Here is a 24,878-nt window from a genome sequence, read left to right as displayed (position 1 = left end):
TCTGCAGGGAAACCCTGAGGTTTCCTCTTAAAGCACTTGAGAGGGACTCTCTTGCTGCAGCTGCTACAGTAGAGGACCAATTTGAATGAGAGTGCTGTGGTATCAGAGTACAGTTTCTGAGCCTCTGACTGTGAGAGCTGCTCCCAGGTGAAGTGATCCATGCAGAAATCCAAGTGTGTAACTGAGGAAAAGGTACTGAAATGCCATTTCCTGTATGAGGGTGTTGTTTCCACACTGCCCCCCCTGCCCCGAGTTGATGTTGCCCATCCATTTTCCAGTCTGATTTCAGTGTGAACACCAAGTTATCAGTGGCATGGTGCATACCACCAGTTATTGCACTGCCTTTAGCCCTGTATCCAAAAACTCTGCTGAAGTTTTTGGAGGAAGATGCTCTTCTTCATTCCTTCCCTGGCCAGTTCAATCTTGCTGGGGGCATCAGGATCTGTCTTTGAGGGACTTTGTTGCCTTTTTGAGACTGAAGCACTTGGGAGCAGCAATAGGTGGATACCCCTTTAACTTGGTGCACCCTGAGTTTTTTTCATGTCTGCTCTCTAAATGGAGCCAAGGTGCTAGCTGGCAGTGAAGGGCTGAGCTGTGTGAAGTGGCCCAGTGCAGAAGGAAGCTTTTCAGGGTTATAGGATAACCTCCCAGCAATTTCTGAATTGTTTGCTATCAGTCACTTTGAAATAATTATTAAATTACTTATTAAAGTATCAGAAAATCAAGCAGTGATGTGCAGTCTGACATGAGAGTGAGCCAGCTGGTGAGTGAGCCAAGGTGGATGGGCAGTGCTTACTTCAAAATGGATTAGGACAAAAACAATGGCTGTTTAATTAGCCTTTGGTAAATAACAGTGTGCAAGGAATAGTACTCTCCTACCTGACATGGTGCAAGGTGCAAAGAGAGGCAGCTGCCATGTGAAAAGTGTTTGGATTTTAGTATTTGAATTTGTCAGGTGAAGTTGATGTTCAAGGAAGGTAGAATTTTCTGTTCTGATTTATGCTGTCTGGAATGGCTTGAATTGAACATTTGTTTCTTTTGGGTTTTGCAGACTTCTTGAAGCCAACTCTAACAAAGAGGAGGAGCTGTGTTTCTGCCAGCCAGCCCCAGTCTCCAGTGCTGGTCCCCCTGATGGCACTTTGTACAACCCTGTGAAACCTGCCAAGCTGGACGCCACAGCTTTGCACGACTGCACTTTGGCCGCCACTGTGCCTCCCTCAGAGCTGTCGAGCCATGCAGTCCTAGCCTGTGAGACAGGCATTCATGAAGAGCACTATGTGAGTGAAGCAGTGGAAGATGATGTGCCAGACTACAGAGAGTACAGAGATGCCTGCACCATTACAGGTAAGCAGTCAAAGCTTTTGGTTTGGCAAGGCTGTGGGCAAGTTTGGTTCTGGTTCTGTTCTTCAGCTGCTGGTGAGGTGTCTGGTTTGTGAACAGTGCTGCTGCTCTTATGCACAATTCTTCTTCTCTTGTTTAAGAAGCAGTTCACCTGAGTTTCAATGGAAGCACTCTGTAAGGTTCAAGGCTCTTGCAAATAGGCTCAGGTGATGAGAGCTGTGAAACTAGGATGCTGTAATATGTGCTTGGGAAGCTGAACAGTTTTGAAGTCTGTTTGGAAAATAAACCAACAGAAAGTCAGGGAAGAGGGGAAGGAGATACTGCAGCTTAAAAATATAGAATGGCTGTCAATGTTCAACCTAATTCAGATTTTTGTGTTAAGAATTGCTTTGTGGGAGAAGGGGATGAGAGAAAAGGGATCTAACATCAGCTGTTGCCTTTTTGCTTTTCAAAACCACTGTGTTTTTGTCACGGTATTTCTGGGCCTACAGAAGTTAATGTGTAAGGAAGAGCTTCTTCTGCATGCTTGTAGGAAAGCATAAATGCCTTTTAATACAAATGAATGTGTGTTAAGTATAGTGTTTTAGGTAGAATGAGGTTCTCAGTGATGTAGTCAGCTGATCCAGTGCTTTTTGGTGGTTGAATAATCAGTGGAACTCCTTTTAGTCATGGATACAGCCATGAAGTGACAGACAGTTTCCATTCCAAATGCATGGTTTGTTGGCTGAGCTGTGAGGCTTCTTTTACAGTGACCTTGTCAGTTCCAAGTTCTTTGGGGAATATTTGAGGAGTCAGCTGAGTTTTCTGGAGGGAGAAATGATAGGGCTGGGAAAAATAGATGAGGGCCATTCTAATTGGCTGCCAGATACTTTCCTCCTGAGTTACTTGCAGCCATTTCTAGAATTGTCTGTAGGTCACAGAGCACCAACAGATAGCTCTGCAGTACACCTTAGCTTAGCCCAGCTGCAGTGTGGTTACTAAGGGTTGATATTCTGGAAAAAAAAAAAAAAGAAAGTGGAAAGAAGGGGAGAATCCTCTTCAAGTCCATCCCAGAGCCCTTGAGAAGACAAGCAGCAGGATTAGCACTGAAGTCCCTTTCAGTCAGGTATGCTTTGATGTGAAATGAATGTTCTGTTAACAGAACCTTCCTCTCCATCCTCTTCTCTCGTATTTATGGTCCTAGAGCTATTTAGCTGGCTAGTTTATAAACAGGTTACTCTTTTGACTGCCATGTAGATATGTGCTTGGTAGGTAGACTAGGAACTGTACTAGAGACTCACTAGAGTGGTGAAGTACTGGAGTTGTCCGGGGAATTTGAGGATGTCTCGTCTTTCTGAAGTGTTGAAGGCAAAGTTGGATGGGGCTTTGAGATGTCTTTGCCCACAGTAGGGAAGTTGGACTGACGCTCCTTAAGATCTTTACCAACTCAAACCATTCTAGGATTCCTCAATATTGTGTGAGGCACCTATCTTGTCCCACTTTATTTTTTTCTCTTTGAACTCTTTTCCTGTTGCTGCCGTTCATCTGCCGGTGTAGAGGTGGGAATATGGATGTAGCACCATCTAGTGTTCCTTGGGCTAGAACAGGAGCTGAAGTTCTTTCAAAGGTGTCTGTCTGTCTTTACTGTAATTGTACTGCAGACCCAGACTCTTCTGGTCAAGTGCTGATGCAAACAGCAGTTGGAGTTGGGAGCTTCCTTCTCTATCCTTCCTCCCAACCTTTGTAAAACAGGAAGGGCTGTCATCTTGACATGATAAAGCAGAGCATCACCAAGTCACTCAATAGTCCCAATCTTGAGCATTAGCAAAGCCTCGTAGTCTGATTGCCTTTCTTCATTGTCCATCAGCTGCTGTCAGGCAAATCCTGCCCTTCTGGAAATGGAGAGTACAGTGGGGATGGAAGTCTGGAGTCCCACTGGAGTGTAGATTTAATCTTGTGACAGATGTTTGGCTGTCAGAAGGGTTGTGATGTTTTCTTTGTTTCCCTGAAAATGTGCATAACAGTGTCATTAGCCATCTTCAGCAAGTTAACTTTCAGCCTGCTTTCTCATGTCTGAAGACTCGTTATTTGCAGTGCTTTTGGCATGAGACAGTTTGTAAATCAAGATCTGGCTGCTTAATGTGCCATGGAGCTTTCCTTCTTCGTGCTCTGAGACAGGAAAGAATGAGTGGACTGTGATTTAAATTGCCTTCATTAGTTTGCATGATTCATTTGTTCATTATACTAAATACTGTTTCTCAGTGCATGTGGATGGGTCCAATCACAAAATCCCTTTTCCACTCAGCTGGGAGGTATCTCTGAGAAGAGATTATTTGTTTGACCTTGCAGGTGGTGTAACTTCTGCCTTGCTGCACTGACTGCAGTAATGGGGAGACATTACTGGAAACTGATTTTTCTCTTCCTCTCAACCCTTACACATTCTACCAGTAGCAAAGACACTTGGGTGCAGAATGTTTTCTCTGGATTTTCATCCTGCCTTCACCCTAATTCAAGCTTTACAGACTCACAGATTGCATCGGGTTGGAAGGGACTCTCAGAGACCATCTTGTCCAACCCCTCTGCAGGGACACCTCCAATTAACATCAGTTGTGTTCTCATATGAAACATAGTTTCTGTTCTCTTCCACCAAATGTTGCTGCTCTTCATGGCAACCTCAGACAGTCTTGATGACTGATCCTTCCAATAACCAGTATGTTTCTGACCATGTTTTCTCTAGTCACTTCATTTCAACAGGCACATATGGGGCCTACAGAATTTCCATCCCAGTTGTTTCTCTTCTCTTCTCTGTCCCCTCCAGCCCCCCATGATTTTGGAAACCCTCTGTTTTCACTCTCCGGCCTGCTCCTCTCATCACTTTGTTAATTTCTCCTTTAAATAAAACCTTGAGAATGTGGGCTCTTGCCTGGGTCCCATTTTCTGCTGTTACCAGTCCTATCCTGTGAACCTGATGTAGTTCTGGATTCTTCTCTCTCCTCTTTCCTGCCATGTCCTATAAGCAGCTCTTGCTACATTCTGAGCACTCATTCTTTCTCTGCCAGAAGTGCTGGTCCCATTAACATGAGCTGTCTCCCTCAGCATGACTAGAGCTATTCTGCAAGGCTGACTTCACTTCTGTCTAGCGTGCTTTAAGAAAATTATCTTGTTCTCTATGCCTGCTGCATCACTGCCTCTGTTTGAATTTTCTGGCTGGCTTTTAGGTTCCCAGTCAACTTTGCACAGCTTCTCCTTTTTAGGCACATCCCCCCCACCCCCCTCCACTCCTCCCATGAGTTGTTTCCCAGCTCTTAGCCAATGACTTAATGATTTTTCTGATTCCTCCCCTGTGACACATTGTTGTGCTACCTTCTTAGTCTGTAGCCCAGGCATACTTTTGTTTGTCCTTTCAGGGATTATCTGTCTATGTTTTAGTGGGGTTGGCTTGTTTGGTTTTTTCCCTCAAGCAGGATTACCCTGCTACTGTTATGCTCTTTATGCAGCCTTCCTACTTATACTCTTCTTCCCAGTATGATCTCTGTTTTTTAGTGGAAGCTGTCAGTTCTGGGGTCACTGTGAAAGCAACTGCAGAGATTGCTGCAGTCTAGTGGGACATCCAAATGTTTGTTTTTCTGTTTCCCTTGTGGGAAGCACTTATTGTTCCTAAATGCATGGGGATGCCTGACAGCCGTAAGTGTTCAGCAGTGTCTGGGTATGTTCTTTGGAGGAAGAACTGCAGGCAAGTGCCTGGTGGAGTTTTGGGGGTGGTTTTTAGTTTTGTGGGTTTTGTTCTCTGGTTGCTGTGCACTTGAGCAGTACTGGAAGACTAAAAAGCTGCATTTGATTACTGTGTGTTTAAATATGTGAAAATACTTTTATTCCATAAAAGCTATGTTTGATTACTGGTTTGTTTAAATATAGGAAAATTTTATTCCACATTTATCTCCCTCGCATGCTGAGTGCAGCTTTTCCTTTGTCCCTCAATAGACATGTTTGTGGCCATCATGAAACAAATTTCATCTTGGAGGTCAGCACCTGTAAAGAGTGAGCTTGATAGGAATTAGTTCTTATGTTCTGCTTGTGATTCTAAAGCTTCATTGCCAGCCATTGTTCAGCTGGCACATTTTGTAGCTGGGCTGAACAACAAGCAAAAGCAGGACAATTGCTTTTCAGGGGCTTCTGTGCTTGGTGATCTATCAATGGGGTTTTGAGACATTCTCAGTCTGTCTTGGCAGCTGGAATATCCTAATGGTTAATGAATGTGTTTGTTCTTACTGCTGCTGAACAGTGCGTTGCCAGCATGCATTTGATACATGAATCCCTTTTGTTCTTGGTCTAGAGGAACAGCTAGGGTGGTGGAGTTTCCTTTTATTTTCTGTTTCATGTAAAAACAAAAGCATGAGTATGGCTGCATTTATCTACAGGGAGAAACATTTTCGTACCAAAGTTCATTGAAATTGATATCAGAATGTATAGCAGGGACTGAAGAGTTTAATGGCCTCTTATCACCAATCTCTGTCTCGCCTTTCATACCCAGCAGAAATGCTTGTGTAGGATGAGCCAGCAATGTGTTCTTGTGGCCAAGCAGGCGATGGCATTCTGGAGTGTATAAGAAAGGTTGTGGTTAGTAGGTTGAGAGAGATTGTTCTTCCTCTCTACTCTGCCCTGGTGAGGCTGCATCTGGAGTATTGTGTCCAGTTCTGGGCCCCTCAGGGAACTGCTTGAAAGAGTCCTGCACAGAGCCACAAAAATGATTAAGGGTGTGGAACATCTTCCTTATGAGGAGAGACTGAGGGATCTGAGGGCTCTGTAGCTTGGAGGAGACTTAAGGGGTGACCTCATTCCTGTTGATAAAGATGTAAAGAGTGAGAGCCAAGAGGATGGAGTCAGGTTGTGCTTGGTGATGCCTAATGACAGGACAAGGGGCAATGGTGGAAGCTGAGGCATAGAAGTTCCCTGTGAATAGGAGGCAAAATCGTTTCCCTGTGAGAGTGACAGAACACTGGACCAGGCTGCCCAGGGGTGTTGCAGAGTCCCCCTCGCTGGAGATATTCGAAACCCACCTGGATGTGTTCCTGTGTGATCTGGTATAGGTGGCCCTGCTCCGGCAGGGGGGTTGGACTGGGTTTCAAGGTCCCTTCCAGACCCTAATATTCTGTGAAACTACATCAGAGAGGCTTTAACCTACTAAAACAAACAAAAAAAAGACATTTCTGACATGGGAACTGCACTTGCAAATGGTTTTCTGTGTCAGCTTTGGCATTCGCAACTTTATCCCAATCTTTATTTAGTGTGTTTGGGTAAGCCATCTTTTTTCCTACCTTACATCTTCAATATGCTTTCAATTGCCAGACAGAAATAAGATTTCCTACTGAGCAGGCATTGTTAGGGCTTTATGCACCCAAACATGCTGATAGAGGCTGAGCCCAGTAGCTTATATGGGAGAACAGGTCCGTGTCTTGTCCACCTCACAGACAGGCTTGGCCGGTGTCTGCTGTGGCAGAACTGAAGGAACAGCTAATCACACACTTCACAAGAAAACGTGTCTTCTGTGTGTGCAGTCTTGAGCTCAGCATCAGTGTGTGTAAGACTTATCATTAGCCACATTCTGGGCCTGCTAGAACTGCAATTGAATAGGAATATGCTGAGCTCTGGAGACGGTGGTTCCCTCTTCCATAGACTAGCTAGCAGTCAGATTATGGGGTTGATGTTTATCTCTCCTTTTTCTTTTCATTTTTGTGTAGATCTGTTCATAATGGTATTGACCACTTCATCCCATGATAGTCTAAGTGGACAGAAAGCATTTGGAAAATGAGGCTATTGGGGTGCTTTGAGCAGCCAGGAAATATCTGCTGGGAAAGCGTTTGGAGAGAGATGCATCTTTATTGCTTCCATCCCTGCAATATGATTAGGCTTTAGGATGTGGTCTGCTGAGAAAGAAGAATCCTACTGTAGTGATGGCCTCTTGGCTGATTGTTGAGCTAGATAAAGTGCTTTCTCAGAAGGGTTTCCAGAACATTCTCATCCCAATGGACTGGGACAACTTTTCACTTCAGAAATGGGGGAGATAGTGCATCTACTGAGTATTTTAAGTAAAACACTTGCTGCTCAAACAGTAGAAAATGCAGTGCTCTTTTGTGGGATGAGACCTGTGCTAGAGAAGTCTGTGTCCCAACATCTGCCAAGTGCTTACTGATCCCTGGGTTCTGAGAGGGAATACAGACTCCAGTTTGAGCTGTCTGTGCATATATAGAATAGAATAGAGTAGAATTAACCAGGTTGGAAAAGACCTTCGAGATCATGAAGTCCAACCTATCACCCAACACCACCTAATCAAATCAACCATGGCACCAAGTGCCCCATCCAGTCTCTTCTTAAACACTTCCAGTGATGGTAACTCCACCCCGTCCCTGGGCAGCACATTCCAATGGCCCATCTCTCTTTCTGTGAAGAGTTTCTTCCTAACATCCAGCCTATACCTCCCATGGTGCTGCTTGAGACTTCATGCATTGCATGAAGCCACATCAGTAGTCAGGATTCACTGCTGTTTAGCATGAAATAGCCTCAGCAATGAACTTTAATTTCTTGCATTACATGTGGCTGGACTTTAGCCTCCATGTGGTAGCCTTGTTCTGCAGAGAGCCTTTGTTTCTTTACCTAGCAGGGAGCCAGCTCTGGTACTGACCCTTTCAGGTATCGTGTGCTTTCCTCCACAAATTATTTACTTAGTGACCTGTCATCTTCAGAGTTTTTTTAAAATTTATATTTTTCTTTTGTTAGAGTTTGTTTGTTTATAGAGCTATATGTCAAGGATGAGTGTGTGGGGACAGTGGGATGGGACTGCAATCCAGGGAGACGCATAGGTGACTTCCACAAAGTAAAGCAGTAGACTTCTCTGTTCTTCCTGCTTTCTAGAGTTTCCTTGTCTCTCTCCTTTTTTTGTTCCTGTGCTCTTACCTAATTCCTCCATGGCCTCAGAAGGTTGTGACAACTCAGGATGTTTTAGTTCTGTTGTGAGAAATGAAAGAATTTGCCTGTGAGTGACTCCTTAGACCTTTTGGCTCAGATTTTATGGAGAGGGTATTTTGACAGAGAGTGAGTGCCCATTGGAATGGGCTGCCCAGGGAGGTGGTGGAGTCGCCATCACTGGAGGTGTTCAGGAGGAGACTTGATGGGATGTTTGGTGCCATGGTTTAGTTGATTAGGTGGTGTTGGATGATAGGTTGGACACGATGATCTTGAAGGTCTCTTCCAACCTGGTTTGTTCTATTCTGTTCCATTGACTGGACCTTGCTGGCTGTGGGCTGAGCACTGGCCATTGGCTGGTGGTGCAGTGGAGTCCCCTGGGAGATTCTCGGGGTGGGTGATACAGCCTGCAGAGCAAAGCTTGTGTTTTAAAGTTACCAAGCAGCCCAAAGCTTCCCCAAGGTCACACCCCGGGGTAGGTGTTCTGCTGGACACATTGCTTCTCTGAAGCACTTGCATCCCTTTTCCCCAAGGATGCACTTCAGGGCTACAAAGCTGCTTTGGGCTGTTTGCAAGGTGATGGCCTCCAGCAGGACCACAGCTCTGGTGCTCCAGGAACAATGCCATCTCCAGGTAGTTTCCTTGTGGTCCTCTGTGCCTTGGCTTTTGTGTTTGGGCCTGCCTGTTCTTGAGCACGACTCTGACCACAGCTGTGGAGAGAGTTGGGTTTGTGAGGAAATGTTTTTGCTGCATTTACAGCAGTGAAGGCATGACTGACAAGTGGTTTGTGGTGTAGAGTTGGGGTCATAAGGCATGTCCTACACCAGGTGGCACCATCTACTGCAGCCAGCTTCCACAGGAACCTGGAAGCCCCTTCAACCTTCAGAGGAATCTCTGCTTGAAGCCAGACCAAAGAAACCAGCAAGACTGAGGATGGATTGAGCCTGAATTCAGGCAGACTGAGATGAAAAGTTCCATGTCCATGCACTGACTATTAATGAGCTGTGTTGTGCTGTGTTTCTAAAAGCTCCTGCAGGTACCAGGCTTTGAGATTTGTGGAGTTGCTTTTTTCATATAAATTCATAGAATATTTTAGGTTGGAAGGGACCTTATAGATCATGTAGTTCCAAACCCCCTGCCATGGGCAGGGTCACCTTCCACTAGACCAGGTTGCTCAAGGCCTTATCCAGCCTGGCCTTGAACACCTCCAGGGAGGGGGCATCCACAACTTTCCTGGACAGCCTGTTCCATGGAGTTTTTGTTTGTTTGTTTTTCCTTTGTCATGCTTCCTCCTTGTTCCCCCTACACCTCCAACTCTTTCCCATCTTTTTTTTTCCTTTGTAAGTTCTTTTCTCTGAGTTTATCACTAATATTATATATCCTTTTTTAAATTAATGACAAATTAATTGTCCTTAGGCTTGTAGTGTTTATTTTCAATACAATGAAGGTACCACATAGGACAAGAGGAAATACAACAGTTTTCACAGAATGTTAGGGGTTGGAAGGGACCTCCAGAGATCTTGCAGTCCAACCCCCCTGCCTGAGCAGGATCACCCAGGGCAGGTCACACAGGAATGCATCCAGGTGGGGTTTGAATGCCTTCAGAGAAGGAGACTCCATAATTTCTCTGGGCAGCCTGTTCTGGTTGAACATCAATTAACTTAGTCATAAAACACAAATTATGTCTTAAGTGTTCTTAGGGACTTTATTAACTTAGTTATGTTTAAAATGTTAATCACAGCTATGAATAGAAAGGATCTGACAGTACAGTTAGGGTCTTCTATTAAATGCAGCTGGCTGGTGTTAGTCTGTGTACCTCCTAACAAGTGCCTGCATGTCAGAGAAGGGAGTGGAGGAGAAGTAGAGATTGCATGATTGTAACCCGGAGAATATTGCTGTAATTTCAATGATGTACTACTGTGTAGTCAGACAGAAGTGCAATTAGGGTGTCCTGGTTTTCTACACAGGCAATTGCATCAGAGCCTGCTCCTGTTTCCTGCTGGCATACGAACCTTAAAACTACCCTAGAAGTTCATAACAATAGCATCAGCATCAGTTGCCTTTCCAGTTACTCAGTAATGTCTTTTCCAGTTGTTAAGCCTTTGAAATGCTCAGAAACACTTGGGATTTATTGTTTTTGTAGTAATTTGTCTTGGTTGACTTGTATTCCATGGTAATTCTTTATTTCTTTGCTGTCTTTCTCGTTCTGGTGGACGACTTTTCCATGATCAAATTGCATTTTGTTTGTGTGAGTGCATGTGTGGGACCTCTTGATTATTTTTTTTTTGGTTTTCCCTTTTTATCCTCAAATTGTATTGAAAGCTTCTTCTGCATTCCATTTTATGGTACAGTAAAGCAGTTTACCTCTCTGCACAACACCATTTGCCTGAAACTTTCTCTCAGCAGCTGTAAAGTCAGACTGTTCCTTTTGAAATATGAATTAAAAGCAGGAAGACACCAAAAGTTTGAGTGTTTCAAACATTTCCTTGTACCAAGAAAATCACTTCATTCAGGCTGACATTTTTCACAAGAGGGGAATATATTTAAATTGTGTTGTGCTTGTTTTGGATATAAACACACACACACAAAATAATTCTTCACTGTAGAATAATACAGGTTGGAAGGTGCCTCTGGAGGCCACCTGAATTCTACTCAAAGGAGGTCTTTTAAAGTTGAGTGCTCCTGGCCATCCAAAGGTAGCAGATTTCCTAGTCTCACTGCATTCCCAGGTTTGAGCATCCTCATGGTCAAAAAGCTTTTATGTTGCATTGGGATTTTCTGTGTTAAAACTTCTTGGCTACCTCTTGTCCTAAATTTAAATCTCCAACTTTAATTGCAACTTTTTCTCTTGCAGCTGTTGATTGCTGCCAGGATCCATTTTTAAAGCTGTGTACAAACTGGGTATGCTTGTGAACATGAGGGACTGAAATCACAAAATGCAGGTCGAGATGGTGTCAAAAAGTGCCCCCAAAGTTCTTGCAGCCAGCTTAGGTGTGAACTGGGGCACTGTTTGCTGTTTTACTGGATTGCTTGAGAAAAATCTGCCAGCAGCAATGGCAGAAAATACACTGGTACAAAACTGTTGTTAAAGACAAGTGAAGGAGATATGTAAAGCTTCCAAGGTAAGAAAAGCCTGGCAAGTAGAACATCAAAAATATAAATTACTCTCTGCTCTAATCCTTTCTTCATAGTCAGGTCCTAACTGCCTTGTCTGGGTCAGTGCTCATGTGCTGTCCATATCGCCTTTAGTAGATGAGCCCTTGCTTTTAGAGGTTGGGCTTGATCATGCTCTTGTGTTTTTCTGCTAGTAAATGTGTTATTTTGTGGTGATTTATGCAAGTGATACCTGTTAAACTGTTCACCACGTTCCTTGCATGCAGAAGAGCCTTGATGATAACAAGGCCAAGGGCCATCTTCGCTAGCTTCTGTGTACAGTACTCAGTTTGAAGTAACTAACAGAGGTTGTCCTCTTTCTCTTCCCAGATGTGTGCAACAGTACCAATCTTCCTGAAGTTGAAATCATCAGTCTGCTGGAGGAGCAGCTGCCTCATTATAAGCTAAGAGCAGATACAATCTATGGTTATGACCACGACGACTGGCTTCACACACCTCTCATTTCGCCCGATGCCAATATTGACTTAACAACTGAGCAGATAGAAGAGACCTTGAAATACTTTCGTAAGTCCCCAAATCCTGAACTTCTGCTCAGGAGCAAATAACACAGTGGTGCTCTTGTTACCTTCTCTGAAGTATCTCTTCTGTCACAGTTGTGGGAAGTGAGAGAGCTGTTTGGGATTTACTGCTTTGTAAGTTTGTGGTAGATAGAAAACAAAGGAAACATTCATTTAATCAAGGACAGCAGTGGTGTTTGGATTCACCTTTCTCAGGGTGGTTCTGTGGCCATTGACTTAGCTGTGCAATTAGAGAAGGCTTCTGTGATTCATCCTCTAGTTGGTGATTTATTGAGTAGTTTATGGTTAAATTACCTCCCCCTCCCCTAGTTTCATGTGAAGATGTAGTTTTGCTGCTCTTCTGAATGTGCTGCATGTTAAAATGGCCTGCAGAGCAACAAGTCCATGGGTTCCATGATAAAGCTATAGTAGTTTGATATCAATTTTGTTTCTATACAAATGCAAATATGGTATCCTACAGTAATAATGTGTAGGAAGAGAAAAATCAGAATCAATAAGGTTGGAAAAGACCTCAGAGATCATCAAGTCCAACCTATCACCCAGCACCTCATGACTGCTAAACCATGGCTTCAAGTGCCACATCCAATCCCTTTTTGAACACTGCCAGGGACGGTGACTCCACCACCTCCCTGGGCAGCACATTCCAATGGCCAACAACTCTTTTTGTGAAGGATAGTCCTGTTGTGTAGAAAACAGCCTCTTGTCCTGAAGTAAATTAATTTCATCTCACATTAAATCATTTTGTTTCAGTGAGGGAACAGTTAAACTCTTCTCTGTCAGAAGAGTCTTTTATCTGTACCAGGTGAGGTCAGTGTGTTCTTATGGTCTCCAGACACAGACAGCTGTGTCTCATCTGCAGGAAGTACTTGTACTGTTTTGAAGCCCTGAATAGTAAAAATCTCATTTTGATGAAGCCAATCAAATCCAAAGCACCCAGTTTTCTAAATACCAGATCTTAAAGCTGCTGATAGAGTACTTGCACTGATCTGGTTCCGCTCTTGGCAGGTTAAAAAAGCCACAGTGATTTCTTACTAAGCAAAGTGCTACACTGCAAGATCTCTGTTCCATGTTGCAGAGTTGTTTGCTCTTATTGAATGTGCAGTCACAGGATGACTCCTGTTTGGTCTTTTAGAAGAGAAAGCAGCAGTAATTGTTCAGTAAATGAAATCCCAATTTAGAAACAGGAGTATGCCAGTCTGTCCTTGAAAACCAGGCAGGCTTTTTAAAATATGCTTACTTTCCTTTTTAATGCTCTTTAATAACTTTTTATTTTTGAAGTCAGTTTAGAAGTGCCAGATTGCAAAGTACTGTGGTAAGACCTGAGTAACAAAACACTTCATGTCAGCTGCTCCTCCCAGAGGAAGGACTCCAGATGATGTTCATGGGATGGGCAACTTCATCCTGAGTGGTGGCAACTGTAGAAAATAAGGATATGGGGTTTAATTTTCTGAACATCCTGCCGTGCTACTGTAGCCAAAAGAGGAAATGTGACCCAGAGTTAATGAAATAGGAGGTAATAGACTGTTGCAGCTGCCATGGAAATGCTTCATCCAGCTCCCCTGCTCAGTCTCAAAGGATCTTCCCAGAACTACACAAGTTTTGGAGAAGAAAGCAGAGAATGACAAAGCATAGGAAGACATGATTGATAGCGACATCCCATGTGATGATTTTCTTTGACTGCTTTATTTGCCAGCAGAGATGACTTGCTGTTGCTTTGCACCCTGCTACTATGGATGGCTCCATCCTTGGGTGTGCTGCTGCAGCTTTCTTGAGAGGCCATGTTTGTCAGTGGGGTAGATGGAATTATCTTTGTCAAAAATTCCTTTCAATCAAGGGAAATGTCTGGTGTCTTTTATAGTGACTCATTCCATAATGGCTAATTTAGGCAGAGCAGTTTAGTGTTGGCCTGTGGCATGGATTTGTTGTAGCAAAACAGAAGGAGAGGGCTCCTGAGCTTTTAAAGTCAATTTTTCTGCCTAATTAAAACCCCCTTTTTGACTGCAAGCTTCAGGATTATTCAGTTTAGCTGATCACAGTTGGCTGTCAGAATTCATTATCAGTATGCGTATTTTGCTCTGTGGAGAACAAATAAAAGTGAGGGGTTTTGGGTATACTTTAAACACACAAAAATAGAACAAAATCTAGCAGCTGGAGGGGGATGCCAAATGTATTGGAACAGGAGAAAACAGTCACTTTAGTTACCTGAAATCTTCCTTAACCCAAGTTTTAGAGAACTTCAAGTGAAGTAGCACAGTAATTGCCTCAAGGAGGTGTAGTGGTGTAATATGGAGATTTGAATACACAGGTGTTCAGTGTTTGTAGCAGCAACCCACCTAAAAATTGTAGTTCTAGCGACTTGTACATAAAAGGAATTCCTTGTACAGCTGTTGGAAGAAAAAGTGGGGCTGCAGAGATGGCAGGTAGGTTCTGCAAGCGTGCAGCTGCTTTGTTGGGCTGGTCAGAATTTTATACAATGGCTTAGGTTGGAAGGGACCTCAGAGATCATCTACTCCAACCTCCCTGCCATGGGGACGAGGCATCCACAATGTCCCTGGGCAACTTATTTCAGAGTCCCCCTTGTCCTGTTGCTAGACACCCTTAACATCCTTCTCCAGCCTTCCTGTAGGCTCCCTTCAGGTATTGGAAGGCAGCTCTAAGGTCTCCCTGAAGTCTTCTCTTGGCTGAACACCCCCAGCTCCCTCAGCCTATCCTCATAGAAAAGTTGCTCCAGCCCTGGGATCATCATTGTGGCCCTCCTCTGTACTCACTCCAACAGCTCCGTCATCCTTATTCTGGTGACACCTTCTTTCCAGGTCCTGCTTTATAGAGAGATGCTCTGTCATGTATTGGGGGGAATACTTGCTTGTGGATACCTATATGGTTCTCTGTCTAGGGTTTGTGATTCCATGCTGGGAAGATCATACACTTATCCCATATTTCCAAGTCTCTTGAGGAGTTCTGGAATCATTTAAGCATACAAGTGGTTTTCTCCACAGCAAAAGAGCACCTTTCTGGATCACAGCAATATGCTTCCAATCAGACCTGTGGAGAAATATCAATAAAATAAACAAACAGCTCAGGATGCCTACCTCAAGTTATATTTATCCTGTCTCTTTGTTAACAAGGAGTGTATGGAGGGAGATGGTGAGAAGAAAATTCTAGCACATTGACTATTTCCTTTGTTTAAAATGCTGGGAAATGAAAAGGAAAGACTCCCTGCAGCAGTTGAAGCTGTTGGCCAGTGTTCATTCTTTAGATTCTAAATGCTTGGTTAATAGCATTACCAGACTAAAATTACCTTTTGGACACACATAATACAAGCGGAACAAATAGCTCATATGCAGAGCAATCGAGTTCATGTTGCCATAGGAACCTATATTTTTCTCTGGCAGTGTTTAAACAGTGTAGCCTTAATTGCATTTAATAGCAAGTGCAGTTCTTACCTTGTGAGTATGCAGAACGGAAATTCTGCAGGACCAAGCTGGGGCTGCAGTGCCTCATTACAATCTTCTGTTTCAAGATGGCACAGTGTGAGGGCAGAGTGTTCACATTTGGTATAAATCCTTGCACTATTCAAAATAGGAATTAATTTTTTTTGCAAGGTAATTGTATGACTTCTGCATAAAATCTTTTGTGGTTTACTAATCTGAAGTTCCTGTACATTTACTGTATTGCTTGCATGTCAGGATTGGGTGTAACAAAAATAGCAACAGCAAAATGAAGCCAGAAATAATGGCCTTGGCCCTAGGTGGTTAGTGCTGGCTTGGGGAAGAAAATGCACAGCCATGTAAGAGTCAAGCTGAACAAAACCAGTGGTCTACACATGGGCTGCAGTTTGCTGCCCAGCCAAGAGCATCTCAGAGAGGCAAGGCAGAGCTGTGTTTACAGAGAGCTCTAGCACTGTGAATCTTGGAGGTTCACAGCACTTTAAGACCATGTTCCCTTGTTCCTGCTGTCTAGGAAGTGACAAATAAGTATTTTTGTATAATGAAAGAAGTTAAAGAATTTTAGCCTGTGGCAATTAAACACATTAAGTAAATAGATGGAAGCCCTTGTACTACAAAGGCAGAGAATGACAGAACAGTTAAGTTTGTGAGGGACCTCTGCAAGTCATCTGGCCCAAGCCTCCTGCACAATCTGAGTCACTTAAATCAGGCTGGGTCAGTGCTCAGTCGCTCTCATATTTAAATAAAACATCTCTTATGTTCAGGGTGAACTTGCTGCATTTCAGTTTGTATCCATTGCCTCTGCTCCTTCCACTGGACACCACTGAGAACAGCCTGGCTGTGTCCTCTTTGTACCCTCCCTTCAGCTATTGACATAAAGTGCATAAGTTGCTCCCCAGCCTTATCTTCTCCAGGCTGAACAGTCCCTGCTCTCACAACCTTTCCTGGAGAGAGTGCTTTGGACCCTTTATCTTTGTGGCCCTTGGCAGGACTCTTTTAGTACGTTCATTTTGCTTTTAACACCGAGGAACTCAGAACTGGACATAGTACCCTGGGTGCAGCTTTACCAGTGTCAAGCAGAGGGGATTCTTGTGCATGTTGCCAAACTGTTAATACACTGGAGGATCAACACAGTGAAGAATTATTATTCTTAAACAAGTTAATTTTTGTTCAAACAATATACTTGCAGAAAAAGGTGTGTGTGGTCTGAAATTTTGGAGCTGAGTGAACACTGCAGGCAATTGCCATGGACAGATGTGTGGCTGATATGTGAGCAGATCTGTTGGTGTGTGCTTCAGCCACCAATGTATAAAAGGGAAGTGCCAATTTCCAACCTTAGTTATTGCAGTGATCAATTTTCATACCAGTGAAGCTAAAATACCAATGTGGTCATGAAACTGATGTATTGTCCCTTGCATTCTTTGACTATTTCTTACCTATTTCTGTGACAGTAAAAGAAAGTGGTAGCAGTCAGGGAGTAGAGTATCTGGTAACAACCTAGAGAAGAAGACTGAAGGTGAGCTTAAAAATCTGCAGAATTGTGAGTGACTGGAGTGAGGAATTGGGTGTTCAGATTTCCAGAGCTGGAAGCATTGAATTAAGTTTATAAAAGTGGATTGCAAAGCAAAAGGTGACAGTTCCTTAGGAATAGTAGATGTGAGGGACTCCTTGAAAGGGGATGTTGGGGGTGCGAAAAATGTGCATAGGCTCAAGAATAGACAGGATAACTGCTTCAAGAATTGCTAAAAGTAGAAATTATATCCATCTGCAGCTGGATATGAAGTCAGAGGTTGGGAGGGCAGATGAGGGAAATGTTGATAGGCTCTCCATTACCTGTTCCTGGCTGGTTTTGTAGATGGAGTCTTTGACTAAATAGACGTCTCCTTAGTCAGACCCAGTATTGCCATTCCAATCTTGTGTTACTGACATAAGTGACAACTTATCCATCCCAATGCTTCTGCTGCTCTTCACAAAGGAATATGGTGTGGTAGGTTGAGAGAGGGCTTAGCTCTCCCTCCTCCACAGAGTAAGAAACCACAGCTAACTCAGTCGAAGAGCAAAAGCTATATATTTACAAGCATATATGGAAAGCAGGTTATATATAACACAATATATAACGGTATTTACAATATATACACAGAAATACACAGCAAAGACAAATAACACAACAAAAATCCCTCCCTCAGGGAGGGATCCCCTCTTTGGAACCCCCTCTCTCCCCCCCTTACCTCCCTTTTTCCCCAAAAAGGGGTTAGAGAGAGAGAAAGGCAAGTTACTAAGGAAAAGAGTTGTTAGCAAGCTTCAAAAGCCCATGCAGGATTAGTGTTTGCTTATCTGAAGGCCAAGTCCAGCAGTTCGCAGAAGAAGCAAGCAGGGAGAACAGGCTGAAACACCCAAACTCCCCCAACTCCCAAACCGAACTGAACTGAGGAAAAAATTTTCCAACCGCTTCACAATCTAAAGCTGAATTTTTGTTTATCAACCAATGAAATTCGTTTAGAATATCAGAATGTTTTGGTTCTAGTACCAAAAACATTAGCCAGTGTGTTCCAGCAGTGTTTGTTCTTAAAGGCACAGCCTCAAACGACCACAGTCCACCCCTTTCTAAACAATTTCATTGGCTGTTCGTACTGTCCATCCAATCCAGAACAATATTTACAGTTCGTAAGTTAAGTTCATCGTCCATTCCGGCTATACTCAGATGTAGATGATTCAGAAGTCCAAGAAAATCCAAAATCAAGAAAATGGAAAACAGTTTGTCTCTCCGCAGACGAAGCGAAGAAAAAGGGAAACAGGGACTCAGGGACTCTCAGTTGACTCAGGGCTCTCAGGGTTCTCAGGGTTCGTGCACCGTAGATTTCCTCAGGGACTCTTTCCTTTGGACGCGCTGTAGCTGTACAACATTCTGAAATTAAACTCTCTCAGCTAAAGTTAAATCTCTTTGTGGAATACACTGAATTTCACCATTCTCTTGCATTACCCAATAAGTGTGACCCGGACCTTCTGCTGAAACCACCCCTCGGACAGGTTTAGCCTCTCCTGAGGGCGAAAATACCCAAACAGTTTTACCTAACAGATTCTTTTCCCTAACAACAGGAACTCTATCACCTTCTACTTTCTGTAGCAGATCAGAATGTGCAGGTCCAGCTCGGTTCACTGAACCTCTGCTGTTCACCAGCCAGGTTGCTTGTGCTAAATGTTTCTCCCAGTTTTTCAAAGATCCACCTCCCATGGCTTTGAGAGTGGTCTTCAACAAACCGTTGTAGCGTTCAATCTTCCCTGCAGCTGGTGCATAGTAAGGAATATGGAAAATCCACTCAATACCGTGCTCTTTTGCCCAGCTCTTTACAAGGTTGTTCTTGAAGTGAGTTCCGTTGTCTGACTCAATCCTCTCTGGAGTTCCGTGTCTCCACAGGATCTGTCTCTCCAGACCGAGAATGGTGTTGCGTGCAGTTGCATGTGGGACTGCGTAAGTTTCCAGCCATCCAGTGTTTGCCTCTACCATAGTAAGCACGTACTGCTTACCAGAACGAGAACGTGGTAGAGTGATGTAGTCAATCTGCCAAGCTTCACCATACCTGTATTTGGACCATCTGTCACCATACCACAAGGGCTTAATTCTCTTTGCCTGCTTAATAGCAGCACAAATGTCACAGTCATGGATGACTTGTGTGATGGCATCCATGGAAATGTCTATGGATCTGTCACGAGCCCATTGGTATGTTGCATCTCTGCCTTGATGTCCTGACGAATCGTGAGCCCACCGAGCTAAGAATATCTCACCTCGGTGTTTCCAGTCGAGATCAAGTTCAGAGTCCTTGTCTACTTGAGAAACTCTTGCAGCTAGATCTGCCTGATGGTTGTGCTGCTGTTCCTCAGTAGCTTTGCTCTTGGGAATGTGAGCATCAATGTGTCTCACTTTCACTGGAATTCTCTCGATTCGATCAGCAATGTCTTGCCACAGTTCAGCTGCCCAGATGGGTTTTCCTTTCCTCTGCCAGCCATTCTTTTTCCAGTTCTTTAGCCAACCCCATAGAGCATTGGCTACCATCCATGAGTCGGTGTAGAGATAAAGCTTTGGCCATCTCTCACGTTCAGCCACGTCGAGAGCTAGCTGGACAGCTTTTACCTCTGCAAACTGACTGGATTCTCCTTCTCCATCCTTCGCCTCTGCAACTCGGCGTGTTGGACTCCACACTGCAGACTTCCACCTTCGCTTGTTCCCGACGAGACGACAGGAACCGTCTGTGAACAAAGCATATTTCTTTTCATCATCAGAAAGGTCATTGTAAGGAGGAGCTTCCTCAGCACGAGTTACTCTCTCCTCTGGAGGTTTAGCACAGTTGGTATCTTCAGGCCAACTTGAGATCACCTCCACCAGACCAGGTCTTTCAAGATTTCCCATTCGAGCTCTCTGTGTTATCAGGGCCATCCACTTAGACCAGGTGGAATCTGTGGCATGATGTGGTGTGGAACCTTTGCCTTTGAACATCCAATTCAAAACTGGCAATCTGGGAGCTAAGAGAAGTTGTGACTCAGTTCCAATTACTTCAGAAGCTGCTTTCACTCCTTCATAGGCAGCTAGAATCTCTTTCTCTGTTGGAGTGTAATTAGCCTCTGAACCTCTGTAACCTCGACTCCAGAAACCAAGAGGTCGTCCACGTGTCTCACCTGGAGCTTTTTGCCACAAGCACCAGGTTGGACCATTGTCACCTGCAGCCGTGTACAAAATGTTCTTAATGTCTGGACCATCTCGCACAGGTCCCAGACCCACTGCTTGGACTACTTCTTGCTTTATCTGGTCAAAGGCTGCTTGTTGTTCAGGTCCCCAGTGGAAACTGTTCCTCTTTCGAGTCACATCATACAGAGGTTTCACAATCTGACTGTATCCAGGAATGTGTAGTCTCCAAAATCCCACTATCCCCAAGAAACGTAGAGTTTCTTGCTTGTTCGTGGGATTTGCCATGGTAGAGACTCTATTTACCACATCCACTGGAATGTGTCGGCGTCCATCCTGCCACTGCACTCCCAGAAACTGGATCTCTGTGGTAGGACCTTTCACTTTGTCTCTCTTGATGGCAAAACCTGCATTCAGGAGAATGTCCATGATTTTGTTACCTTTTTCGAAGACTTCCTCAGCAGTTTTACCCCAGATGATGATATCATCGATGAACTGGATGTGTTCTGGAGCACCACCTTCCTCCAGAGCATCATGGATTACTGCATGACAGATGCTGGAGCTGTGGATCCAGCCCATTGGCAGTCTGTTGAAAGTGTACTGGATTCCTCTCCAGGTGAAAGCAAACTGAGGCCTGCATTCCTCTGCTATGGGAATAGAGAAGAAGGCATTAGCAATGTCTATGGTAGCATACCATTTGGCCTCTTTGGATTCCAGCTCATACTGGAGTTCCATCATGTCTGGTACTGCTGCACTCATAGGCGGAGTTACTTCATTCAGGGCTCGGTAGTCCACTGTCAGACGCCAGTCTCCATTCGGCTTTCGCACAGGCCACACTGGACTGTTGAAAGGTGAATGAGTTTTGCTGATGACTTTCTGACTCTCCAACTGACGAATCAGATTCTGAATGGGCAACAAAGAGTCACGGTTGGTTCTGTATTGTCTGTGATGCACAGTCCGAGAAGCAACCGGCAACTTAATGTCCTGAATCTTGTGTTGTCCCACAACTGCAGATTCATCAGAAAGCTCAGGTCTAGCAGACAGCTTCAGTTTTTGTCCATCAATTTCTACAGAAGCTACTCCAAAAGCCCATTTGTAACCTTTAGGGTCTTTGAAACGCCCTTCTCTCAGAAAATCAATTCCCAAAATACAAGGTGCATCAGGTCCGGTCACAACTGTATGCTTTTTCCATTGTTTACCAGTTAAGCTTATATTAACCTCCACTTTACTTAACTCTTGAGATCCACCAGTGACTCCCAGAATAGTTATGGACTCTGATCCCTGATAATTTGATGGCAATATGGTGCACTGAGCTCCTGTGTCAACCAAGGCCCTGTACTTCTGAAAGTGTGAAGTGCCAGGCCACTGGATGTACACATCCCAATAGATTCTGTTATCTGTATTACCCCTCTCCTCCCCCTGGCGGGAGGCAGGGCACCCCTAGTTATGGGGAACATGTCCACAGGTGCAACGAGCACACTGTGCAGTGTTAGAACTGGAGCCACTGTTGGAGCTACTAGAGTTGTCCTGGGGAACTGTAGAAGTAACAGCTACCCTTCTGGTATTGCTACCTCGGGTTCTGCCACTTTGCAGTTCTCTCAGTCTCCTGAAAAGATTAGAAGTTGGTTGACCATCCCACCTGTTCATGTTCTCACCAAACTGATCACGCAGGGTAATCCAAATAGTCCTACGTGACTGCCTTGGTGGTCTGTTTTGGTTTGATCTGTTTTGGAATGACCTCCTTGGAGGATGTCTATTCCTCACAGATGAAACCTGTACCCACCTGGAGGAAGAATTGGAATCATCTCTTTGTGCCAATTGGGAGATGGTGTTTTTAAATTCATCCTTCAGCTCTTTCATGCAATTCTCCAGTTTTCCAGACAGAGTTTCAATGGCTGAAACCAAAGAAACACGTGTCATGCTATCATCCAATTGTCTCAATTGATCAGTGAATTGGCCAACCGTAAGAGGAGCTCCACCATAATTTCTTGCTACAATTCTGCTTGCCAGAATGTTTGCATAATTGGAAGGAGCAAGCTTGATGAGCTTTTTAGTAAGACCATTTCCTACAGGAACATCATCAGGATTCAGAGATTCATGTTCACCATAGAGTACCTCTCTAACAGCAAATTCTCTCAGACGCTTGATTCCCTCATCTATGGTAGTCCAGGGCTTAGGATTCCATGGAAGATCATCTCGGGAAGGGTATCTCATGAGAACCGCCATTAGAAGGCGTATCCACAGATTAACCTTACCGAGAGCCTTGCCTAGATGTCTATCTATTCCATTATCCTTTGAGAGAGTTCCTAGCTGGGCTGCTGACTTGTCTCCAACCATTAGAGCTGGAGCACCTGTATCATAGCATCTACCAAGCCAAGCGAGAACTGGCTCCTTATCTGCTCTGAGATAGTCTTTTCTTACATTTCTAAGCTCCTCCCGGGGTGAAGAGCAGTCGGTTATGTCATCTTGTTCTTGCTCCTCTGCCTCCTGTTCCTCAACTTGTGGTCCCAACAACCTTTCTGTCACTCTCTCAAGGATCCCTTTAAGCTGAGAAGCACCACCACTAGCTGCTGTCCTACCAAGAGATGCATCTCGATCCTCTGATGATCTCAATAACTCAGCTATATTTTTAAGACAAATTTTTTCTTCCTCCCCAGCAGAAGAACCCTGCTGTGCATCCCCGTCAGCTCCTGAATCAGCTTTAGTCTTACCCTTCCTTGTTGTTAAAACTGCTACTTGCTTTACTGGAGCTGTGTTTGGGTTTCCAGCTGCCTTATTATCAGAAGCTGATAAGCTTTGAGACAGATTAGCTGCTTTGGAGGACGCTTCCGCTCCTGCCATGGAAGAAGGAGGAAATGACTTTGCCTCGTTAATGGTGGCTGCCTGGGACACGGGAGCCGCCATGTTTGGGGCAACTGCAGCCCCTGGCTGCTTGCCAGAATCATCACCATTGCTATTCAGAGCTGCCTTGCCGATTGACTTTTTAGCTTTATCTTTAACTGACACAGATTCTCCATTATCATCCTCACTGGATGTTCCTGAAACAGAGCTAGGGTGGCGTTTTCGTCTCTTAACCCTCCGTTTTATAACAAAACATGCCTTGGACACTTTTTTCTCCCGGTACAGTGCTACCAACAAATACACATTAATTATCATCATCAGCAGGACTACACACATCAAGAAAATCAGCTTTGGATCCCAGCCATCACTTAAAATTACCCTTTCACCGAGCGGAATCTTAAACTCTTTTATCTCAATAGGGAGTGTGCTAGATGTAACATTCCTGTACTTTTTAACATAAAAGAATTCCAGGCACTGATCATACAGAAGCCGAATCTTGTACTTAAACCACAAATATAATTTTTGCATTATATATTTACCTATCTTATCGATAATCATACCCAGGCAATACTTGTAGATCAATACACCAAAGACCGAGAAGAACAGACGCTCAAAAAGCCAAAACACCTTCATGTTTGCTCGTTCGACTTAAGCAAGCAATAAATCAAACTAATTTGTCAGCAAGCCCCGAGTTGGGCAGCCAATAAATGTGGTAGGTTGAGAGAGGGCTTAGCTCTCCCTCCTCCACAGAGTAAGAAACCACAGCTAACTCAGTCGAAGAGCAAAAGCTATATATTTACAAGCATATATGGAAAGCAGGTTATATATAACACAATATATAACGGTATTTACAATATATACACAGAAATACACAGCAAAGACAAATAACACAACAAAAATCCCTCCCTCAGGGAGGGATCCCCTCTTTGGAACCCCCTCTCTCCCCCCCTTACCTCCCTTTTTCCCCAAAAAGGGGTTAGAGAGAGAGAAAGGCAAGTTACTAAGGAAAAGAGTTGTTAGCAAGCTTCAAAAGCCCATGCAGGATTAGTGTTTGCTTATCTGAAGGCCAAGTCCAGCAGTTCGCAGAAGAAGCAAGCAGGGAGAACAGGCTGAAACACCCAAACTCCCCCAACTCCCAAACCGAACTGAACTGAGGAAAAAATTTTCCAACCGCTTCACAATCTAAAGCTGAATTTTTGTTTATCAACCAATGAAATTCGTTTAGAATATCAGAATGTTTTGGTTCTAGTACCAAAAACATTAGCCAGTGTGTTCCAGCAGTGTTTGTTCTTAAAGGCACAGCCTCAAACGACCACATATGGTTTGCTTGAAAGGGGGGACAAAGGGGTGAAGGGTATGTGGTGGTTATGAACAAAATGGATCTCAGTGCCTTTGGAACCTGGATACATTCAGACATGCTCTCTGAATTGCTGTGCTTGATGATGACAATGGTGATTTAATGCCATATATGCCTCGGAGAGATTCTCTTTTAATAGCTTAAATACAGTTTTATTGGGTGCTGGAAAAGTCAAGTCTTTCCTTTCATTGCTAAAACATCAACCACAAACATGAAGCTATTCTGTGTGCCAACATGCAGGACTTTTAGGAACACATTAGCAGTACTTTATCCTAATCCCATGGGTTTTTTTGGCTATGATGCTTTAAAAAAAACCCAACCCAAAGGGTCAATGGTTCATAGAGAGGGCAGAAGCAGGTTAATTCTTGAGAGGAAACGTGTTGCTGGCGTGGTTCTTCTGATTCATTCATTTTTCTTTGCCACTTGTGCAATAGCAGGACGCAGAAAGGATTCTATTCTCTCAGCCCAGGAGAGTGTCACAAAGCAGTAACATAGTTTGATTTTCCATGGGGAAGTCAGGCTTTTATCAGACCGTGTGGAGGAGAGTAGTAATGGACTGGATTTTCATTATTGATGCCCTGCAT

The 24,878-nt window shown here is 44.0% G+C and overlaps 1 protein-coding gene across 2 annotated transcripts in view; it reads left to right on the top strand.

Moving 5' to 3' along the window:
- TRAK1 (trafficking kinesin protein 1) overlaps positions 1–24,878 on the top strand; it is a 118,505-nt gene that overhangs the window by 42,703 nt on the left and 50,924 nt on the right. For both annotated transcript variants that reach the window (XM_054160894.1, XM_054160893.1), the window contains exons 2-3: positions 1,052–1,344; positions 11,764–11,958. The gene's annotated coding sequence lies outside the window, so the exon portion shown is untranslated. The remainder of the gene's footprint in view (positions 1–1,051; positions 1,345–11,763; positions 11,959–24,878) is intronic.

The sequence above is a fragment of the Dryobates pubescens genome, chromosome 4, assembly GCF_014839835.1.
Source record: "Dryobates pubescens isolate bDryPub1 chromosome 4, bDryPub1.pri, whole genome shotgun sequence".
Taxonomy (NCBI): Eukaryota; Metazoa; Chordata; class Aves; order Piciformes; family Picidae; genus Dryobates; species Dryobates pubescens.
This window is presented reverse-complemented; position numbering and strand designations above follow the sequence as displayed.